We start from the raw sequence: 9,585 nt of genomic DNA, 5'->3' as shown, positions 1-9,585 counted from the left end.
GCAATGAGAAGGTGCCAGGGACTCCTTGGCTTGAAAACTATTTGTAAGGTCCTTAGCATACTGCTTGGCACAAAGGAGTTCCTCAGCAGGTGGTCACTATGGTAATTATCCTTAGTGGGGGGGTAAGGTTTTGTACAAGGATGCGGGAAGGCCCTGATAATAATAAGAGCTGACATGTGTTGATCTCATTTAATCCTTAAGCCAACTCAGTGAGATAGTTTTTATTAGACTAATTTTACAGATGAGAAAATTTAAAGAAGAGATGTGAGTTATCCAAAGTTAGCTCAGAAACGGCAAAGCCAGTGTTAAGCTTGAACTTACCTGACTCCAAAGTCCAGGCTCCCGCAACAAAGATTTGGGATCTAGGGGCAGGATTCTCAAAAGGGGAGTTTAAGAAAAGTAGTTCTAGGGTCACAGAAATTCACTTCTGATTTCTATCCATTCACACAAATCTCCATCCCTTCTTCTCCCTTCCATGCCTACCATTTGCCTTCTTGCCGAAGTCCTCATTCTTTCCACTGAGTTCACCTTGAGACCACCCTTCTGCTTCTTGTCTCATTCAGCCACATATATCCTGGTTTGACTTAAGGAAGTGGGGGTTGAAATGGGGTCAAAGGGAGATTTTTGTTTATTGGTTTGTTTTTGGTTTCAAGGAAAGAGACCCTAGAGCAAATCTGTAAACTAAATATTCCAGTAGACAAGCAGAATTTGACAATGTGAAAAAAGAGAGACTATCTGCAGATGTACGTTGTTGGGGTCCTCAGCACAGATTGGGGAGCCTTCAATAGGGACGATCGGAGCTGGGACACTGTGACTTTCCTTTAGAACAAAGGAAGACAGAGAATATGCCTTGTACAGAAGCAGGAACATTAGTAAAGGTTAGGATGCTTAAAATCAAGAGTTAAGTTTTGCAGCAATTGATGATGGCATGACATGCATGAGGCAGTGTTTTTCAAATTGCAAGTCATAACCCATTACGTAGTAGATCCTGAAATTATTTGCAACCAGCTTTATTTTAAAAATGGAATAAAATTGAATTGAAAATTTGAATTAATTGCACATAGCAAGGGTAACTACTGTGAAAACTATTGTGAAACGTTTGTTTCAGTTATATATACGGCTACACGTGTACTGGTCACACTGTAAAATATATTTCTTATTGCGGGTACAGTAAACAATATTTAAAAGTCACTGGTATGGGATGTGACCAGGGGAAAAGTGGCTGATTCCTAGGACTTTTTTCTCTTCCAGAGTTTTCCACGATGCTTATAAATCGGTCTTGCTTTGTGACAGATAGTAAGCACCCGAAGCGGCACGAGCCTCATTAACTATGAGAGCTTCCTAAACAGGGACGACAGTATGTGGGTTCCATATGTGCCCCCAGGTGAATCTCCTGCTCTTCAGTGCTCCCTTTTATTATCCCAAGATGACTGCCATCAGGTCCCAGGGGCTGCATACTTCCCCATTCATGGTTAGCAAGGAAGAGAGTCTGGGTGCCAGCCTTTTTAGTAAAAATCCTGAGCGTCACTCTGATTAGACTGGCTGAGTTCATATGACCTCCCTGGTCCAATCATTTTGGCCAGTGGGATTGACGGGCTCAGCCCTGCCCTCTCCTGCCTAAGTCAGCTTCTTAGAACCGCATGAGTTCCTAGAAAGGAACTCAGGGGTTATTGGAAAAGGGGAAATGGAGAAATGAGGTAATTGACTAACGTCCAATGCTTATGGCCTTAAGGTGACAAAACTAGTTGAAAGTTTCAATAACATTTATGATCGTCATTTTGCCTGTTTGCTCTGAGCTTCACTCTAGCCTTTCCATGCTCTGCTTTGAACTGAAGAAGGTTGGGCTCTGAAAAGTCCATTTCCCGGACTCCCCTTGCCAGCTGTCTTCCTGTCAGATTCAGTCAATAGGTAGTACAGGTGGGAAATTATATGGCTGGAGATAGGGTGGCTGAAGGAGAGGCGTAGCCGTCATTCTCCCTGCATCCACCTGAGACTCTGGCAGCAGCAGGTGGTTATAGGCTCAGAGGCCTTCAGCATTTCCAGCAGTGCTGGGCTACTGCCACAGGCTCAGTGGGACTGGAGGGGTAGCAATGGATAGCTGTAGGCTCCATGAACTCTGGCAATTCTGCTAGCAGCATCATTTCAAAAACAGTGCTCCAGGAGTGTCAGCAGCAAGTGCACTTCTGGGTCCAATGACACATCCATTGGATCCCCTAGGCCTAGGGGTGGTAGAAGCTTCCTACAGCTACTATTCTCTAGTTTGCCCACCTTACCCTTTTGCTCTTTCCAGCCAACATGTTTCTAACCAGTTCTCTGAAATAAACTCCCTCTGTCTGAAATTGCAAACACATTTCCTGTTTTCTTGTCTTCACCCTGACTGACACAGTATCGTCCTGGCTATTGGATAGGCTGACTGCCATGGCTAATTAATTTCCCAGTTGTGCTGTCTGCAGGTGTTGGACTGGGTGATGCCACAAGAGAAGCACACTAAGCTCTCTGCTGGGGCACTGGGAAAGGAGCAAGAGAGGACGAGGAGAAAGCACAGAGAAAGCCTCCTGCTCCTTTTGCTTCCTCACCTACCCCTATTAGAACCTAGTGATAGAGAACTTACTGCTTGCCTCCCAAGACGACATGACTCCGTGTGGTGACTGGGAGGGATGGACTCTGTACGTACAGTTGGCAGAATGACTGGGTGGGTGTGCAGCCGTACGTACAGTTGGCAAGGGGGCCCAAAACGGAGACGCCAGGAAAGGGTATCCTTGCTGCAGAGTAGAGTTTAGGAAGGGAGGAGGGGCAGCAACTATCACCTCTGCTTCGTCTTTTTCAGAAGTGCTGATGGAAGGGAAGACTGATGTTTTCCAGCCTTTCCTGTCTTATCTTCTACGAAGAGCTCTGTAATCAAAACAAGAAAAAGGACTCTTCCAATGGCATTTATCCTTGCCAATACCTGAGAAAGTCTTACTAGATCCTTCCATCTAACCTGGCTTACTTCTGTGGGCTCCTGGTGCTACCCAAGCCCTTAGGGGGTAGCCAGGTCTCTGTAGGGACTGAAGGGGTAAGGTTGTGAATGACTCCTGGAGGCCTCAAGGGGGCAGCAGTGCCAAGAATACTACTTTTGTGCGAGGCCCCTTGCCGTGGCCGGTAGTGTTTTGCAAGGTGGTCTTAGGCAAGTCCTGCATTAGTGTGATTCATGACTAGATTCCGTCTGGATCCAACTTAACCATGAACTTGCGCTGTGGTCTTGAGCAAGTCATTTAATCAAGCTCAGTCTCATTTCCATCTGTTTTGTTAAAAAAAAGCAGAGGGATGGTTCTCTAAATTCATTTAAAATAGTTTTTCCCCCCTTTTTCTGCCTACTCCCCGCCCCCACTCTGGTTCAAGCCGTTGTTTCTCAGTCTAGTTGTGTAGGACACAGCTCCCTGGCCCATGCTGGTGTTATGAGCCTTGCGCTCCCCCAGCTGTCGGTCGGCAGCTCACAGCTGCTCTCGCCAGCTGCTGGCCACTCACGCTGGCTGCCGGCCACTCACACTGGCCACCGGCCGCTCATAGCCCAGGGCAGCACTCAGCACCCTGCAGCAGGACATGGCAGCTCAGTTCCAGGGAGAGCTGTTGTTCACAATCTTAGCTGTAGAGGGCGCAGCTCACTGGCCCATGTGGGAATCGAACCGGGGACCTCAGCGTTAGGAGCGGCTCGCTCCAACCACCTGAGCCACAAAAGTACAAAGCATTGTACAAAAATGAGGAAGTATTATTATCAACATAGTTGTTAGCTTAGAAGGATGAAGGCAGGGCATAGGCCAAGAGCCAAATAGCTGGAAGGCAGGAGACCTTATCACCAAAGAAGGAAACTTTCTTTGTTCAAATTCTTCCTAGAGTGGCACTTTCTTTGGAGTAGACCTGGCACTGGAATCCTCTAAAATGCTGAAGTAGGTCCAGAAAAGTGTTAAAGGGGTAGGTAGGGCATTCAGCAGCAAAAAAAAACACAGGAGAAACACCAGCCCTGGTTCCTCAGTTCTTTTGTGATCCGACAAAGGATGCAATGGAAGGGGAAGGCAGATTGTATCCACAGGACTCAGGTTCAAAGCCAGGTGTATGTTGGATCCACCCAGAGGCTCTTTAACCAGCTACCAAGCTATTTTGGGAGCCAGGATGTCATGGCATTCTGTAACTAATACTGAATTCAGTTGCCAACAACCTAAAAATTATTCTCTCTACGTGGTGTTCAAAGAGAACATTGATCTGGAGAAGACCTTAGAGACAGTCTAGTCAAGCTGAGGCCCAGAGGGGCACAGAGACTTGCCAAGATAACAAGTAGAGTCAGGCTCATCAGGCTGTAAGCAACAGAAACCTACTCAACCTAGCTCAAATATAAAGGAATTTCCTGTAAGGACTGGAATTGAAAGCAGAAATGAGGCAGGTCTAGGACTCGCTGTTCTCTTCATTCTCCCTCTCCTCTTCATTCTCCCTCTCCTCACACCCTCCCCATGTCTGTACAGGGTTGCTCCTTTCTCCTCTAGCTACAAACGGTCTTTTTAAAAACTCTTGGTCTCTGCTGCTTCTTATCTCAGCTTGCACATGGCTTTACTGGCCAAGGCTCTGTTGTCTCTGACCTCCCTACTTTAATTCCCTCTGCCATCTCATAATTTCTTTCTGTTCCTTGGTTCAAGAGAGCCTCTAATTGTCCTGTCTCAGATTGTTGTGCTAAGCCATTAGTTAAAGGTTACCAGCTAATATATGAAATGGTAACCTTTGGCTCTGGTGCTGGATCCATCTGCTCAAGTCTAGAGGCTGGAAGGCCCGAGTGGCCCCCGACAGGGTTTGTGGTCTGGGCAGCTTTTCTTCAAAGTGGATGTGAGTTGGGCAGGCACCGTGCCATCACTGGGACCATGTGACTGGAGTCCAAGACTCCAGATTTCCTGCCCAGAACTTTCCCCATGGAATTTGTCATTTCTTTCCTTTATTTATGCAGCAGACGTGTCTTAATGCCCATTAAATGTAGTTCACTTCTTCCGTCTCTCCTCTTCCTCCTCCCTGCCCTGAGGAACTTATGGTATGTTGAAGATAAAGGCAGGAAAATACTTAGACTATATGCGTGCTTTAGAAGAAGTATAAACAAAGTAATAATACCTCCCACTTACTGAGTACCCTCCGCCAATCACTGCTAATCACTTTATGTATGTTTTCTCATTTCATCTTTACAGCTCCCCTGTGAAGTCCGCGCCACACTTTACACATATGGAAACAGGCACAGAGAGGGACACACAGATAATAAACAGCACAGCAGGACTCTGATGCCAAAGCCTGCTCTGTTAACCACTGTGCTATGCAGCCGCTCTCGTGAGATTCCAGCATGGAGGACCATCTTGGCCTAAGGAGGAAGCAGGGATAATTAGGGAGAGCTGTAGACTTCCGAAAGGAGGTGGTATCTGAGCTGAACCTTGGAGCAGTGCGAGCTTTCACCAGGCAAATGGGGGTAGTGACTGAACAGCAAGGTATGAGCACGGAGGAGCCGCTGAAAGGCTCGAGTCAGGGAGTGAGCTGGGAGGAGGGCCCGGAGCACATCGCATGCCCCTGAGAGTAAGTGCCTCCCTAAATTTGTGCCCCAGGTATCTCGTTTACCCCACCCTTGTCCAAGCCCTGGTGGGTAGTGAGGAGTTGAGGCCAAGAGGAGAAATGAGAACAAGGACACGGAAGAATACACATGTAACAGACCTTAAGAAATTTAAGTACTATCGTCTAGGCCTTTGTTCCTGAAATGAACTCGAGGTGCATACGTAGAGTCCTGAGTGAAAACCTCAAAGGAGATGAAAATCTTTAAAATATCCAAACGAACAACAATCACACTAACAACCCTCCCAGGCCCAGATTTTCCACAGCTTTCTTCTGCCTGACTTTCAGGTCTTGACTTGGATGTTACCTCCTCTACAAAGCATTCCTTGGTCTCCCGAGCTTGCCTTAGGGCACTTGGTTTTGACAGACGTGGTTCAGGGGGATTTTTTTTCTCTCTGATGGGAGCCATATCTGTGGGGCTTGGCAATAGATTCCTTCTCACTCACAGCACCTCAAGTATCAGTGTGCAGATTACACCCAATCAGTGGGCCCTGAACTGTTTCAGCACCGGGAGTTTCAGTGCCCCAACGCTACATATTCAGAGGGCACTACAGCCACCCCAGATCTACCTCGATGGTCTACAGAGTACATTGCTGTAAATTCTTGGTTGAGGACCTAAGATCTTGTACCAGGACACGGCCCACAGGAGCTGCCTGAACAAGTGTGAAGCGCCACTGCCGCTTTAATAAAAGCTTTCTGTGGTCGTGTGCAGCCAGCCTGTCCCTGGACTTTGGGAATATTTTCACGTTGTAATGATGTAAAGCACAAATATTTTTTATTTCTTCATCAGTTCAATGCCAGAGAGAGCCCTTTGTGCCAGGTAGGGTCAATGGAATCAAAACAAATTTCCAAAATCAAATTTTTGGGTCCTCAGTTCTACACCCTCTCTATGTAAAAGACAATCTGGCTCAAATATAAAGGAGGGTCTGTGTTTTTTTTTTAATGAACACCATGCAGTTCCTTAATCTGACCATGGCTCCAACACGCAATAGCCAAAACCACATTGCCGTGGCAATTCCCTATGTTCCTTTATCTCTCCATCTTGGTTTCTTATTCTTACTGATCCTCAGGCCACCTTTCATTCCCTCCTGACAGTCACTGTTATGGGGATCTTGGCTGTACCCAGCCAGTTTCTCCTCCATATTTCCAATCTATCCAGCCCACTGCTTGTTCATGGAGCTGCATTGATATCTTCAATATTCTACTTCTGACCCTGTCGGAAGGAAGCAGGGGAGGGTTTATGGGACACTGTTTATAAAGTGGACAGCAGTGGACAGTCATGTCCTGGGCCTTCACATGCACTCACCACTCACTCACTGACTCACCCAGAGCAACTTCCGGTCCTGCACACTCCATTCATGGGAAGTGCCCTATACAGGTGCATTATTTTTTATCTTTTACACTGTATTTTTACTGTACCTTTTTAATGTTTAGATACACAAATACTTATCATTGTGTTACCATTGCCTACAGTATTCAGTGCAGTAACACACTGTACAGGTTTGTAGCCTAGGAGCAACAGGCTATACCATACAGCCTAGTATGTAGTAGGCTGGACCATCTAGGTTTGTGTAAATGCACTCTATGATATGCCCATGATGACAAAAATCACCCAATGATGCATTTTCCAGAACATATCCCCATTGTTAAATGGCATATGACTGTATTTTTATAATTGCCCTTTGCCTTATCTGTCTCCCCACCAGGCTGTGAGTACCCTGACTGCAAAGGATGGGCCTTGTTCACTCTTCCATCCCCAGTAGAGCACATGGCTTATAGTAGCTGCTCAGTAAAAGACAGGCAGATGAAGGAATAATAGCTTCCAAGGAGCCTCTGCCAAGTTTTTCAGGCTACATTGATTTTTCTCTCTGTGTCTGGGATCCTACCAACCTCAACACTTCAAATCCTACACGTGTTGGAGCCAGGAGAAACCTTCCTCCTGCATGCAATGTATTGTTGCATGTATTTGCCAACAATCTCAATTTAATGTGTCCAGTTATAATTTCTCCTCTTAACTCCAGCTCTGGTCAGCTGTTTCTGCAGCCCCTCATCCAGGATGTCCCCACAGTACCTGTATCTAAACACATCCAGAACTGGGCTCAGCTTCTCCCCAGACCTGGTCCTCCTCCAGGCTTCCCTGATGTGGTGAAGGACACAACTACCCACCCTGCTGCTGGGACCAAAATGCTGGAACCCTCTTGCCACCTCCTACGTCCTCCTACCACCAATCAGACACCAAAGCCAGTAGTTTCTACAATCTAAACCACAAAATCTCTTCAAGCCCTCTCTGCCTGCTTAGTTTAAATGCCCCACAACACTCAATTGACCACTGCAAAGTCTCCTCATTTGTTCCTCTGAATCCACTCTTTCCTTGTTCTAATCCATGCTCCCCACTGCTAGAGTGACCATTTAAAAATGCTATTTTCTTATTTAACTCTTTTGCTGATAGGCTTTCAACAGCTCTTTACTTTTTAAAAAACTAATAATAATAATGATAATTATTGTTGTTATTATAGCTAACACCTATGGAAATTTTATTACATCCCAGGACCTGTTCTAAGGACTTTATACATATTAACTCATTTAATCCTCAGAACTCTAATTATCCCCATTGTATAGATGAGGAAACTGAGATTCAGAAGAGCACTTCAGAGCTTTTGCATAAGCTCTTACCCATCCTTGAGTCTTTGATTTGGTTGACTGCTGTTCAAACTTCGGACGGTGGGCTACCTTGGGGAGAATTCTAGGACCTCCCTGACTAGGTCAGGCCTCCTATGGCATGTATCCCAATTTGTAACTACATATTATTTTGGTGGGGGGGTCATTTAATTGGTGTCTGCCACCCCAATAGGTTTTACATTGTATACTTTGCTCATCATGTATCCTCAGTACTCAACATATAACAAATGCTTGCACAATATTTGTTGAATGGATCAATGAAAAAAGCGTTTTTAATAGGAGAGGAGTTGTGGTCAGATTTGCTTTAGAAGGATTTCTCTTGCGTGAAAGTTTGGGGGTGGTGAACCCAAGTCACTGCCAGCAGCTGGATTCAGGAGTGAGAGGAAGGCAGTCTGCGTGAGGGCAGTGGCCATGGGGACAGAGAGCAGTAAATGAACCTGCGGAATATGTAGGAGGTAGATTGGGCAGGCCCTGATAATTAACTAGATGGAGGTGAGGATGAAGGGAGAGTTCAGGATGACTCCCAGGTTTCTGGCTTAGGCAACATGTACCTTGAACCCAGGAGGGGAGCATCTGTGAGGAAAGAGGCAGGTTGGGTAGGTACAGCAGGCGGCCACTAGACCAAGTCAACAAAAACACGGAAAAGTTCTCAGAATCTTTGTACCCAAAGTCCTCTGTGGCCAAACTCCAACTTGGTCCTGGTGTACTTGTCCAGCCTCACCTTCAACTTAGCCCAGACCGAGGGCATGCAGACCACCGCTCCTCCCCTAAGACTCGCTCTTCTCTTCCCAGGCTTGTGAGTGCTATCCTGCTCTTTCACCCCTCCCTCAAACTCCACAAAACTCAGCTTGAAGGACATCGCTGGGATCCCTTCCCACTTCCCTCACCCCTTCCTGGGGTTAACATGTCCTCTGCTGTGTCCAGAATTCACCTTATCAGAAATGTTTCTCTCTGCCTGTCTCCTCTACTGGTTTTTTCTCTAAAATTCTGAATCCCCAGAACCTGGGACAAGGCCTGGATCAAGATGAACCTCAAAAAAAACTTTGTTCTATTGACTTCCCCCACATGAAGAGTGGGGCCAGGAGTCAGACACTGAATTCAGATGCCACCACTTAGAGTTTGGAAAGTTGCTTGTCTCTCAAATCCTGTTTCCTTGTCTGTGAAATGGAGAGGATACTACCGACAGTGGACCCACCTAGAAGAGTTGTTTTGAAGATCAAATGAAATACTCTGTTAAGTGTTTATCACAATGCCTGGAACGTTGTTAGCTCCCTCAGAACTGTTGCTGTTATTTAT

This window comes from Rhinolophus ferrumequinum, chromosome 9, assembly GCF_004115265.2.
Source record: "Rhinolophus ferrumequinum isolate MPI-CBG mRhiFer1 chromosome 9, mRhiFer1_v1.p, whole genome shotgun sequence".
NCBI lineage: Eukaryota > Metazoa > Chordata > Mammalia > Chiroptera > Rhinolophidae > Rhinolophus > Rhinolophus ferrumequinum.
The sequence above is the reverse complement of the archived record's forward strand: the minus strand, read 5'-3'. Positions refer to the sequence as shown.